This window comes from Macaca mulatta, chromosome 14, assembly GCF_049350105.2.
Source record: "Macaca mulatta isolate MMU2019108-1 chromosome 14, T2T-MMU8v2.0, whole genome shotgun sequence".
NCBI lineage: Eukaryota > Metazoa > Chordata > Mammalia > Primates > Cercopithecidae > Macaca > Macaca mulatta.
The window spans coordinates 109,924,228-109,939,682 of record NC_133419.1 but is presented as its reverse complement, the minus strand read 5'-3'; positions in this window follow the sequence as shown (position 1 = coordinate 109,939,682).

Here is a 15,455-nt window from a genome sequence, read left to right as displayed (position 1 = left end):
ATTTAGATAAATCTGAAAAGCCTGACTGTACAAAATAGTAGGAATGCTCAATTTGTGAGATTGTTTTCTTAAAGAGAGAAATGAAATTATGAATACCAACAGCATGTAAGCCCAGAGGAGGATGATCAGAGACAAAAGAATTATAAAACTCTTGAATTATTCAAAAAGAAGTTCAGACACTAATTAATTTTAGATTTTAAGTCCACAAGGAAAACCTGTAAAAGAAGATAAATGGTATGTATGTTCCTAAAAGGTATAGGGAGGGGAAAGATGAACAAGAAAGCAGTAGGTCAGAAATGTGGCATTAAGAAGCACAGATCACCAGGAACAAACAGAAAGTACAACTTAATACAGCAAAATAAGTGCAAATAGATCAGTCATCATAACAAGTGCACATTTAACTTATTAATTAAAAGATATTGTCAGACAAAATTTTTAAAAATCAGATGAATGTTATTTCTAAGAGACAGATCTAAAATATACAAACATGGAAACATGAAAAATATAAAGATAAAAAAGACATACTGCGCAAATACAAATCAAAAGACAACTAATAATATTGGTGAATTAAATTGAGATATAAAGCATACGTAAAGAGAATTGCTGTTTAATAATAAAAATTTTCAACAACCACGGATAATAGGCACCCTTTAGGGGTTATCTTTAATGCTAAAAGATAAAAAATGAAAGTTGATAATGTCAAGGAATGTATAAATTATAAATCTACCATCATAATAGGTTTCAACATCCTTCTATCAATTTTTAGTCAAACAGACAAAAACCGAAGCTTGATTTGATGGATATTTATAGGCCATGCATTCAACAATAATACAAAATATCCTCAAGATCCATATAACATTCACAAAAATTGTCTCAATATTAGGCCATAAGTCTCAATAAATTTCAAATTATCAGTATCTCATAGAGCCTATTCCCTGATCACAATTAAATTAGAATTCAGTAACAAAATAATTTAAGCTCTGATGGGAAATTAAAATATTTCTAAATAATATGTAAGTCAAATAAGAAAGAATTATGAAAAGTAAAATGTACTTAGAATTAATTATACATATTAAAACTTGTGGAATACTAAGTTAACAATTTGAGAACATTCATCAATCTGTATGCTTATAGGGGAAAAGAAAGGCTAAAAAATTAAAGCTAACTTAGGAAAAAAATTTTTAAACAGTACAATTTTTCCAGATGAGACTTTCTAGTATCCAATAAGCATATGTCCTGGCAATTTCTGAAGTATCTCTTTGGAGTGTCATAGAAACTTGAGTTCTTTAAAAAACTATTATTTCTGATCAATATCTGTGTCTTTAAAAAAAAGATGAGAAAAATCCCAAAGAAAATAAAAAGAATGAAAGAACAGAAACAAATATACAGAAAACAAAAATTCAGTATACAGTACTCACAAATCCAAAAGATATTTTTTAGAATACTAATAAAGTATTAAATATTTGGTCAGATTAATCAATTTAAAAGGAGTGAAAGCACAAATATGCAATATCAAAAATGAAAAGGGGATCATGTTACAGACAGAGAAGAAAATTGAAAAGATGGTAACTTTAGCCAGTGAGCTTTAAAGCATATAAAACTGACAATTTGCTAGGGAATAAAAGCAATTTGCCATAGGTGATTCATGAAGAAATAGGAAGCCTAAATAGTTCTGTAATCATTAAAAAAAGTTAAATTAGTAGCTAAAGATCTTCCCACAAAGAAAGAAAAAAAAATAGATAATTTCAATTTTTATAAAACTCTTCTAGGAAATAAAAACAAGGAATACTCACCAATACATATATAAAAATATGTAATCTTATATCAAAATTAGGAAAGTACTTACAAGAAAAGGGCAATCTCCCTCCTAAACATATTTTAAAAATACTACAAACTAAATCCAACAATGTATATAAAAGATATACATCATGACCAGTTTGAGTCTATTCAAGGAATAGTCTGGGCACCATGACTCACTCCTGTAATCCCAGTACTTTGGAAGGCCAAGGCAGGAGGGTGGCTTGAGGCCAGGAATTCAAGACCAGCCTGGGCAATATGGTGAAACCCTATCTTTACAAAAAAATTTTAAAAAAATATTTATCTAGAGTTTAAGACCAGCCTGAGCAACATGGCAAGACCCTATCTCTACAAAAAATTTAAAAATATATATATTTAGCCAGGCATGGTTGCCTTCAACTGTAAGTCCCAGCTACTCAGGAGGCTGAGGCAGGAGGACCACTTGAGCCCAGGAGTTTGAGGTTGCAGTGAACCATGACTGGACCACTGCACTTTGGCTTGGGTGACAGAGGAGACCCTGACTCCAAAACAAAAGAGGAATGTAAGTTTGATTTAACACCTAACAATACAATTCACCACATCAACATGGTTTTTTTAATCATTTAATTATCTCAATACATGGAGAAAAATAAAGAAATTTAATACCCATTCTTAAGTGTAAAAATATAGAAGGAAATTTTTGTAACCTACTAAAGAATACCTACTAAAACATAGAGAAAACATTCTAAACGAGGAAACATTAGGCATAGTTTATATAAAAGCAAGAGCAACATACATATGGCTAGCCCCAGTGATGACACGGAGTGAGAGTTTGTCAAATCAATCTCACGAGGATCAGAGATCTCACCTAGTATAAAACTTTATTAGTAATTCAAAAGATAAAGGAAATCACAAAGAGCAGATAAATCATGGAGCAATATACATATGGTTAGCCACAATGATGACACAAAGTGACAGTTTGTCAAATCAGTCTCACAAGAATCAGAGATCTCACCTAGTATAAAACTTTATTAGTAATTCAAAAGATAAAGAAAATCACAAAAAGCAGGAAAATCATGGAGAAGTCTGATACTGCTGTCACAACTCCCCAGCTCTTTCTTTGCTCCTTAATTCTGGACTCCTTAGGTCAGGGGTCCAGATTTAAGGTATTCTCTGATGAGGCAGGCTGGGTATCACTTACACACAGGGGAGCAATCCCTATCATGAAATATCTCCATTGTGTACATCACCAATTACATAACTGATACTGACATTTTCCAGTAGGCCATGCCTCACAAAAATATAAACAAGTTTGCTTACCATAGGCAGACTCCAGGGACCAGGTGTGTCCTACTTAAAGCATTCCATGTGTAAGGACTCTCCATTATGTTTACAAGGAGACCTGACCAGAGCATTTCATTCTTTTTGGCTCTTTTCCTCTCATCCCTGGGGTACAGAGGATGGCTTACAAACTAGCTGCTAACCCTCTCTTCCCACTTAAAGGCCCAGGGATTGGGGGGAAAAAAGTCTACATAAGCTACTGAGGATAGATAATTTTGTTAACTCCCTGGAATATTGCCTAGAAAATGGCCATCACATTGTGGATGCTCAATAAATGTCTGTTGAATGAAAGAATCAATAGATTGTTTACAAATGAATGCTCTCCACAAAGAAAACACAAAAGCAACTATAAATAATTAGAATTGATAAGAGGCCATAGTAAGTTAAATTAATATAAAACCAATATACATCAAAAGAGAAAAAGTAATTTTAAAATAATCTTTATTATAGCAACAAAAGCAAAGTCACCCAGGAATGAATAAAACAAAAAATAAGTAAAACCTTTAAGACAAAAACTACAAAACATTATTGAAAAGCACTGAAAAAGGTCTAATAAATGCATAAACAAGAAAATTGAATACCATATCAATTTTTCCAAAGACGTGTAGCTTTAATATAATTCCAGTTGATATGTTAATCATAGTTTTATTTTGTTTTGTTCTATGAATATGAAAAGCTTGAACTTAAAACATATAGATACAGAAACAAAAAGTTCAATACAATCCTGAGAAAGGACATGGAGGAAATCTCAACCTACAAAATACCAAAATGTATTATAAAGTCATAGTCATGCAGTCAGTGTGGCACTGGGGCAAGAATGGACAAATAGACCAACAAACTGGGTAGAAAGCTCAGAGAGAGGGCCAGTCACACCTAGCAACTTAACATGTCAGAGGTGGCCTTCCAGGTTAGTAGGAAAGGAGGAACAATTTAGAAGTTGGCACTGTCATTGTCACAATTGGTTGTCCATATAAAAAGTTAAATCTGACTCTTCAAAATTCAGTTTTAGGTAGATTATAAAGGTGACTGTGAAATGCAAAACTTCTAAATTTTTAGCAGCAAACAGAGAAGAGTATCTCTACAAACTTAGGCAAAACATAAAAATAACATTTCACTATATTAAAATGTAACTTTTTTTTTTAAGAGATTTATTCAAAGCCAAATCTGGGTGACCAATGGCCTGTGACATAGCCCTCAGGGAGATCCTGTTAACATGTGCCTAAGGGTCAGGATAGAGCTTGGTTTTATGCATTTTAGGGAAACATTAGGCATCAGTCAATACATGTAAAATGTCAAAATGTGGCATTTCTATTAGGCAAAAGATGCTGTTTAGAAACCCAAATTTATAAAAACCAACAAACTAGGGAAAATAGAAATTGCAACAAATGTAATGGTCAAAGGATTAGTATCAATAATCTCTCATAATCTCCTACCTCTCAATGGGTAAGTCATAGTCCAGTTGAAAAATAGACTGTCCCGTCATGTTACACAAGAACAAACTGGCCATAGATACATGAAAAAGTTGTCAACCTTATCAGTAATCAGAGAAATATAATTTTAACTGCAATAAAACTAATTTTACATTAATAAAAATACAAAAATTAAACTCTAACAGTACCAATTTTTGGTGAGGATACAGGACAATGAGAACCCTCATACATGGATAGGTGACACTGTAATTGAATTTAACTTATTTGAAAAATAATTTAACATTACTCTCAAGTCTGAAAATGTGCAGACCTTATGGACCACAATCCCACTTTCTGATGTGTATCCAACATACACTTGCAAATGTACACTGGAAAACACAGCAGTGTTGAGTGTCAAGAGCAACAAAATGAAAACAACTCACATGCTCATCACCAAGTAAACAGATAAATTGTAGCAAATGAACACTACATAATACTCTACAGCAGTGAAGCAAATGAATTACAGCTACACACATGAATGTGGATGAATGTCAAAAAGACAATAGTGAGGAAAAGCAAGTCACAGACATCACATATAGTATAATGCCATCTATATAAATGGCAAGATGTAATTAATGATAACAGAGTGGTGCAAAGCATCATGGGAGTTCTGAGGAAGGACTTCTGTCTGTGGGAGTCAGGGAATACATTATAGGGGAGGTGACCTTTGAACTGGATTTTGAACAATAGAGAGAATTTCTAGAAAGATACAGAGAGTAGTAAGTATATGTAAGTACAGTGCAGGATGGAAAAACAGTGTGAGCCATGGTGTGAAGTTTCCCCATTCTCCAAAGAACAATGTAACTGAAAAATAAGACAGGCCATGGGAAATCATAAAACCAGAGAGAAAGCCAGATAGAGACTGGTTGGGGCCAGGGAACCAAGAGGTCATCGCTTGCTATATCAGACATATGAGAGGAGGTCCCATTATTCACATCCTAAAGCAGTGCCTTGTTCTGTGAGCCTGTTACCTGCCCTGTACTCCTCCCCCGCCACCTCCCTCATACTCATGCTCTCATTCCCCAGCATTACTCTTATTCCAACCACTTGAAAATAACAGCAACTGATACTGCATTATTATGAACAGCACCATTTCAAAATGAGGGTAACATAAATAGTCTAGGTGGAGAAAGCCCACATTGGCCCAGCACATTCAGCAACCCCCTGAGCCTTGAACCCACACTAGGAGGCATGTGTGTATGCCTGGGGCCATGTCCCTTCAGCAAAGGGTCTCACACACATACCTAATTTGGGATAAGCTCAATAATTAAATGCTGTGCTTTCCATCTACACTCATTTGGCAAACATTTACTGAGCATTTCAAGCCAACAGGAACACAGTCTTCTTAGAGTCACGCAACCAGTCTCATTATACTGTAGCTCCTCCATCCCAACGATAGTTTTCAGCGGTCATAGCCAAGTGTTGTTAGACATGATCCAGAAGTGATTTGCTCCTTATTTTCATTTTGCAGAACAGCCATTCAGTGTTCACTCAAGCACTAATGCTTTTTAAAATTAAATGTGAACTGTAGTGAGTAAAATACTCCTAACCACATTAGAAGTAGTTTGCTGTTCAAAGTGATGTGTGAGGAGCATGCAAAAATATCATTGGCAGAATACCAACTTGTCCTTTTTTTAAAAATTACTTTCTCTTGTCCTTTTTCTCTTAATCTAATGTTAATACATTTAAAAATAAGAACAGAGATATGAAAATATGTTTTGTGCAATATGATTTGAAAGGGAAGTTCTACTTGTTACCAGAAAACTGAGGGGGGAAGAGGCCCTTATCTTTCCTTGATATCTCTATTTTTTTCTGGAAGACTTTGTAGCAAGTTGAACTCAGTCAAACATGAATATGGAAGCCGCTCTTTGTAAGAAAGATGATGTTACTGACCTACAGTCAAAAGTAGTGATAATGAATTTTAACTGACCCAATCATATTCTTTTAAATGCTTTTCAATAATTTATCTAGCATTACCAAAGGTACACATAGCTGAGTCCTAACTCAAACAAGGCCCCAGTTGATCCAAGGCTCAGAAATGGAAAATGGAATGGGAAACATAACCAAAAAGTAGGAATTAAGGTGACAGAAACTGCCAATATATTACAATCATAGTGTAGATGGAGCTGGTTGAGAGCCACAGGTGGAGGTCAATCTTGGAATTCAGAAAACAAATGCAGGCAGATAGGGAAACAAACAGAAGCCATGGCAAGAAGCAAAACTACAGCACAAAGCACAGAGCATTTTTCCTATCAGTCCAGACATTTATGAAGAGCACTGTTATTTTATGGGTTGAAGACTTGGAATTCCGGTCACAAAACGTTCTAGCTGCTACCAAATCCTCCCTACCTTTTAAACGGATAGGCCCAAAGCTGAAATTTGTCAGAGAAACAAAACTGACCATTTACGTAACAGCGAGCTGAGAAACAGTGAAATTAGCCAAAGTGGAACAGAGCGTCTCACTGGGGTGCAAACCCGTGGTTTCACCAGCTCAGTGCTCTAAACACCTGAACACCTTCTCTGGCGCCCAATTCACCCAGTCATTAGGTCGGTTCAGAAAATAAAGTTACAAAGTGAGTTAGTGAGCACTACTTTGATTACAAGTGACAAAGTTTCAGTCCAAAATGTTTAGGCAAAAAAAAAAAAAAACAGGTATACTGAGGTGTCTCGTAGAACTTAAGCCAGGAATATTTGGACCTCATTAGCAATTCAAACACATGCACAATCAGGATCCCACCCGCTCTCCTGTGTCTGTGTCTCTGTGCCCCTGCATCATTCCTCACTCTCAGCGTGGACCAAGGTAGAGGAAAACATGGGCAACATCACCCCCAGACTCGTAGATCTTAAAGCTCCAGCCTTCAGAGACTGACCTGCTTTCTCTGATCCCAATTAAAATGGAAAAGAAAATTTGTGGCCCAGGCTCAGTCAGATTCCCAAAGATGGGCCACTCAACTGTGGGTGAGGTGGCAGACTACTTTGATTGGCCCAGCAACGCTCAGGTGTCCAACCTTGTATTAGTGAACAGAGGTCAAAGGGATGAGGTCATGAAAGAATATGGCCATTGGAAGCTGCCATTTCCCAAAGAAGCAGATGCTTAGCATAGAAACAGTAAGTATCCACCACCCAAGTGAGTGAGCTACATATTACACAAAGTGCAATAATTGGGCTAATAGCCCAATATTTTAGTAGGACCAGGACAATCACCTGCCCCTGACCATAGAGATTATGTCCTTTAATCTTATTTAAAAATCATTGCAACTCTGTCTCCCAGATGAAGATGGAGCTTCTACACTCCTCAGTTTCTTAGTCACCCCCAGAATTTAGAGGCAGGTGAGGGTGTCTAGTTCATGCCAGGTACACTGAGGTTTCTCCAGTTGATGGGGCAGGGCAGCCAAGAGAGAAGAACCAGCTTCCCTGACAGATACGGTTCACATTGCAACTTTTCATGCCCTAGCTTTGCAACTATGGGCGCGTTACTGAACTTCTCTCTGAGCCACAGTTTCCTCATCTGCAAAATGAGGAAAAGAAAACTACCTTGCAAGGTTTGTATAAAGGTTAGAGATAATGTACATAACTGAACACTATGTCTGATCAATGGTAGCTATTGTATTATTAATATACTGAATGGCTCCCTCACAACCTCTAAGAGATAATGTGTCCTTAACCTTGGGAATGTCTTCAGGACAATGTTCCATTTTACACTAACCTATTTCCTTGTAAAAAATCTCCCTTTTGTACCCTGTATACCCAGACCAGAAGACACGGTTAATATAGATTCCAATTAGGTTGTACTATGAAGAAAGAAGGATGGAGTGAGGATAAGGGAGCAACTTTTATTCTTTACCTGAAATGATACCACAAAATATCCAAACTTTAAAAACAACTTTAAAATACGAACTAGGAAGGACAACATAACTTCACTAGTACCCTGAATTTTTAAAACTTGAAATAAAAATACAATTCAGGAAAGCCCTACCTGACACCATCTTCGGAGCTATGGCCATTCAGAGTGGAGCAAAGTTCCCCAGTAGGATTTCAGAAAGTATAGATATCTTTATTTTACAAATGAAGAAACGGAAGCTCAGAGAGAAGTCACTTCTCTGAGGTCACATTACTCAACAAAATCAGGCACATCTAGATCCTATTCCCAGCCTAAGGCCTTCCCACCCACTCTGCATCGTAGGCAGCTGGAGGGTAGGCTCCAGGTTAGGAAGGTGGGGCCCTCAAGGAGGCCCCAGAGGAACAGAGAGGGAGAGCTGACCTTGACAAGAGTAAAGAAAATGCTACAGACAGAGCTTCATGTCCTTCAAGTGGATCCCCTGACAAAAGGGGAAGAAAACAGGCTTTACAACCTGTGCTCTCTCCTGGCTGCTTTCTCTGGCTAGATTTAAGTGAGTTGAAAATTATCCATTATTTTATACTATCTGAAGCTCCCTTAACATGGATAATCAAAACGTAGCTTTCATTAACGTCCCTCAAACAGCAATAATAAAAGAACACGTAGTTCAGCTAGTGCATGATAAAAGGACTCCTAAACTCCTACCTCAGTCTCCTGCTTTGATTCATTTTATGCTCTAGCAAATCAAATGCTTGTGACAGCCCTGCTCAGCCACCTCCTTCTTCCCTCCACAGTACTGTTCTTGCTGACCCTGCTGGCTGAAATTCCCTTCTGCTCTTTCCTCAGCTCACTCATCCTTTAAGATATAGCTCAGGTACCACCTGCTCTGGGAAGCTGTCCATCACTCGTCTTTGTGTCCTGGCTCATTGCAAGCCACAGTGAAGGTGTGTTGAGTGCTTAACGTTGAAGAAAAGGGTTTTATCATTGTAATCCCCTAAACCATTGCAGCCTTCTACAACTCCTCCTCCAACACACTGATGGTGTGTGAATCAGGCCATGTGTGTCATAAGCCACTAAAACTTTGGAAATGTCTGCTGGAAAATGTCAGCCTCCTTGCCTGACAAAGAGAAAAGGAAGTAGAAGATGAGAAACCACAACAGTGCGGGGAGGGGGTACAGCATGGTGAATACAGGAAGGTGGGCAGAGAAATGGCACAGGAGCACCTGGAGCAGAAAACAGCCAAGACAACATAGTCACATATCTGACATTGTCCGAAACCACTGCTGATTCTCTTATTTTCAGCAGCCTCTACCCCTAGCCTGGAATTTCTGGATTTGCAGTAGTTACCAGGAAGAAATGGAGACTTTCTGAGGTGAATGAAGCCCATGGCAGCATCCACACAAGACCATCACCCCTTGAAGTGACCTTTACCTCAAGTTATGCCTGAGACTTTGCTGTTCCTACAGCAAGACTAGAGGGTCACATGGAGGTCATAGTGTGGGCTCTGCTCTAAGATAGAACCCAAGAGGGCGTTATGTGACTTACAGAACAGACAGCGGGAAACAGCATCTAGCCTGCCCAGGTTCGGTGCTCCTGGGTACAGCTTTATCCCTTAGCCACTGAAGAAGCCTTCACATCATACACAACACCAAACCCGGCCTAGCTCCTAGACAGAATACTGGCCAAATCTCAAATGTGAATTTCTCCAATCCTGATTCTCATCTGCACAGCTTAACAAATCAAGTTTGTTCAAGCTCATTCACTTACAAACTTTGGCTGGCATCCAGCGTCACCATTCTGAGACCATGGGTCCCACAAAGCCCATTACATCTGTGGTCTGTGGTCCTCTATAGCCAACAATTAGCTCCCAGATGCAATACAAACTGCCATTTCCATTCTGGTCATGGTTACCATGGGAATCACCTTATGCTTCTCTGTAGAAACCAACTATAATGCTTTTTACTAATGGCCCATGCACTGGCTCTTGAGAGACTACAAGTATTAGGCAATCAAAGCACTTGTATTTGGACTTCCTCTCCTTTTTTAGGAGCTTAAGTATGAATGAAGAAGGGCAAGAGACAGAGAAGAAAGTTTATTCATTCCATTAGGAAAGAGGCTTCTACTGGCCCTTTCCCTCTCTCGGTGGAGCTCAGATATTTTTATAAATTTAAGAAAAGTCATTGACAAGGGATTAATAACCAGAATATATAAGGAGCTCAAATAAGTCAACAGGAGAAAAAGCTAATAACTCAATTAAAAAGTGGGCAAAAGATATAAGTAGACATTTCTCAAAAGAAGACATACAAATGGTAAACAGGTATATGAAAAGGTACTCAGCATCATTGATCATCAGAGAAATGCACATCAAAACTACCATGAGACATCGTCTCACCCAGTTAAAATAGATAATTTCCAAAAGACAGGGAATAACATGCTGGTGAGGATGTGGACAAAAGGGAGCCCTCATATACTGTTGCTGAGAATGTAAATTAGTACAGTCACTATGGAGAACAGCATGGAAGTTCCTCAAAAAACTAAAATTAGAACTACTACACGATCCAGCATTCCCACTGCTAAGTATATACCTGAAAGAAAGCAAATCAGTATGTTTAAGAGATATCTACCTTCCCACGTTTATTGCAGCACTGTTCACAACAGCCAAGATTTGGAAGCAACCTAAGTATCCATCACCCGATGAATGAATAAAGAAAATGTGGTACATATACACAATGGAGTACTATTCAGCCAGAAAAAATAGATTCTGTCATTTACAACACTACTAATGGAACTAAAGGACATTTTGTCAGGCAAAGAAAGACAAATTTGCATGTTCTCACTCCTTTATAGGAGCTAAAAATTAAAACAATTGAACTCATGGAACTAGAGAACAGAAGGATGGTTACCAGAAGCTGGGAAGGATAGTGGGGGTTGAGGGTTGGGGATTGAGGATGGTTAATGGCTACAAAAATATAGTTAGATGGAATGAATAAGATCTAATATTTGATAGCACAATAGAGGGACTACAGTTGACAATTTATTATACATTTTAAAATAACTAAAAGTGCATACTTAGATTGTTTGTAACACAAAGAAAGGAAAAATGCTTGATATAATGGATACCCCATTTACCCTGATGTGATTATTACACATTGTATGCCTGTATCAAAATATCTCAAGTACCCCATAGACACCTACTATATATGCACAAAAATTAAAAATGAAAAAAAACTAATTTAAAAAAAGAAAAATAGGCAACACCATGGGGACACTGCAGGTGAATAAAACACCAAGAGATTTTGATTAAAGGATTTCTGATTTCAGTTAGGTAAGTGTAATAACTCCTGCATGACATGGTGACTATAGTTAATTACAATGTAGTATATTCTTGCCAGTTGCCAGAAGAGTAGATTTTAAGTGTTCATACCACAAAAAAATGACCAGTATATGAGGTAATGCATAACTTATTAGCTCAATTTGGCTATACCACAATGTATACATATTTCAAAACATTATATTGTACATGATAAATATATACAATTGTATTTGTCAATCAAAAACAATTTTTTAACCCAAAATGAAAAAAAAAATACACCAGGCAAGGAGTCAGGAGACCTCGCTTCTACATTTGAGTCAGTCATGAATTCTCTCTGTGAATTGATACAATTCACTAAACCTCTTAGAGCCTGTTTTCTCATCAACAAATTGAGAAGTTTAACCAAAAAGATTTGTTTTAACCTCATCAATTAGTATTTTGATAGTTTTTTTCCTGCTAGAAATTCACAAAATAATTTCTCCTCTACATGAACAATGGTAACAGTCGTCAGATAAAAGACAGGAAAACATAACAAAACTGAAAATAAAACATGGTTCAGGTCATAGGGCCAGAGGCCAGAGGGGCCCAGAAGCCAAAGCTGCAGATGGAGCTAGGAGTGTGAAACCAAAAAAGCAATCTGGCATCAGAAAGCCCAAAGAGCATATCCAGATACTCAGCGAGAAGACATCGTGGCCAAAGAATAAGGACATCAAGAAAATCCAAAGCAAGAAGTCCTAACTGAGCCACATGGTGGATTAGAATATGTCTATCACAAGTCAGAAAATAATGAGTCAAAAGCCTATGAGAAAGTTAAAAAAAAAGTTGAGAGACGTCAAAAAGAAAATCAAGTCCCAACAATTTCTCCTGTACAATGCTTGCAGTAATATGTGTCAGGCCATGTCTGGCATAGGCCACAATCAAAGTTGTGGAAAATGTCTGCTGGGAAATGTCAGTTTCCTTTCCTGATAGGGGTTTCCAAAATTTCAATGGAAAATGCAAAAAAAAAAAAAAAAAAAAAATCCCTGTAAGGTCAGTTAAAAACCTATGGGATCAAAAGGACAAGAGGTTTGAGGCTGAGATACAGGCACACTTCGGCCTCATTTTGCACCAGGTTTTTTTTTTTGGTTTTTTTTTTTTTTTTTTTTTTGGTCATTGCCACTGAGGTCTCTGTCAAAGTTTCTGGGCTGAACCTCTATAGATGTGCCTTCTCATGCCTTCTCATCTTGAAAATTGCCAGTATAGGGCTAGCCATATGTAGAAAGCTGAACTTGGATCCCTTCCTTACACCTTATATAAAAATTAATTCTTTTTGCAATCTACTCATCTGACAAAGGGCTAATATCCAGAACCTACAAAGAACTCAAACGAATTTACAAGAAAAAAACAAACAACCCCATCAAAAAGTGGGCAAAGGATATGAACAGACATTTCTCAAAAGAAGACATTCATACAGCCAACAGACACATGAAAAAATGCTCATCATCACTGGCCATCAGAGAAATGCAAATCAAAACCACAATGAGATACCATCTCACACCAGTTAGAATGGCGATCATTAAAAAGTCAGGAAACAACAGGTGCTGGAGAGGATGTGGAGAAATAGGAACACTTTTACACTGTTGGTGGGATTGTAAACTAGTTCAACCATTATGGAAAACAGTATGGCGATTCCTCAAGGATCTAGAACTAGATGTACCATATGACCCAGCCATCCCATTACTGGGTATATACCCAAAGGATTATAAATTATGCTGCTATAAAGACACATGCACACGTATGTTTATTGCAGCACTATTCACAATAGCAAAGACTTGGAATCAACCCAAATGTCCATCAGTGACAGATTGGATTAAGAAAATGTGGCACATATACACCATGGAATACTATGCAGCCATCAAAAAGGATGAGTTTGCGTCCTTTGTAGGGACATGGATGCAGCTGGAAACCATCATTCTTAGCAAACTATCACAAGAACAGAAAACCAAACACCGCATGTTCTCACTCATAGGTGGGAACTGAACAATGAGATCACTCGGACTCAGGAAGGGGAAGATCACACACAGGGGCCTATCATGGGGAGGGGGGAGGGGGGAGGGACTGCATTGGGAGTTATACCTGATGTAAATGATGAGTTGATGGGTGCAGCACACCAACATGGCACAAGTATACATATGTAACAAACCTGCACGTTATGCACATGTACCCTACAACTTAAATTATTATAATAATAAATAAATTTTAAAAAAATAAATAAATAAATAAATAATAAAAATACTTAGGTGATCCTTTCAAAAAAAAAAAAAATTAATTCAAGATGGATTAAAGACTTAAATGTTAGACCTAAAACCATAAAAACCCTAGAAGAAAACCTAGGCAATACCATTCAGGACATAGGCATGGGCAAGGACTTCATGACTAAAACACCAGAAGCAATGGCAACAAAAGCCGAAATAGACAAATGGGATCTAATTAAACTAAAGAGCTTCTGCACAGCAAAAGAAACTACCATCAGAGTGAACAGGCAACCTACAAAATGGGAGAAAATTTTTGCAATCTACCTATCTGACAAAGAGCTAATATCCAGAATCTACAAAGAACTCAAACAAATTTACAAGAAAAAATCAACCCCATCAAAAAGTGGGCAAAGGATATGAACAGATACTTCTCAAAAGAAGACATCTACGCAGCCAACAGACACATGAAAAAATGTTCATCATCACTGGTCATCAGAGAAATGCAAATCAAAACCACAATGAGATACCATCTCACACCAATTAGAATGGCAATCATTAAAAAGTCAGGAAACAACTGATGCTGGAGAGATGTGGAGAAATAGGAAGGCTTTTACACTGTTGGTGGGGGGTGTAAATTAGTTCAACCATTGTGGAAGACAGTGTGACGATTCCTCAAGGTTCTAGAACTAGAATTACCATTTGACCCAGCCATCCCATTACTGGGCATATACCCAAAGGATTATAAATCATGCTACTATAAAGACACATGCACATGTATGTTTATTGCAGCACTATTCATAAAGCAAAGACTTGGAACCAACCCAAATGTCATCGATTATAGACTGTATTAAGAAAATGTGGCACATACATACCATGGAATACTACACAGCCATAAAAAAGGCTGAGTTCATGTCCTTTGCAGGGACATGGATGAAGCTGGAAACCATCATTCTCAGCAAACTATCACAAGGACAGAAAACCAAACACCGCATGTTCTTATAGGTAGGAATTGAACAATGAGATCACTTGGACACAGGGCGGGGAACATCACACATTGGGGCCTGTCAGGGGGTGGGAGGCTGGGGGAGGGATAGCATTAGGAGAAATACCTAATATAAATGATGAGTTGATGGGTGCAACACACCAACATGGCACATGTATACCTATTTATCAAACCTGCACGTTGTGCACATGTACCCTATAACTTAAATTATAATAATTTTAAAAAGAGTTAAAAACAAAAAACAAAGAAAATTGCCAGTATAGAATATAGAAAAGCCCTATATTCTATATACATATATTCTATACTATATATATATATATATATATATATTCTATATTCTATACTTAACACAAAGCTCTATTTTCTCAGAGCTTGGGACTTAGTGAATATTTATTGAAATGATGAATAAATTCTCATCTCTAACTACCTACTATAGGCCAAATACAATGCTAGGAACTTAATGAAAAGGTACATTGATTGA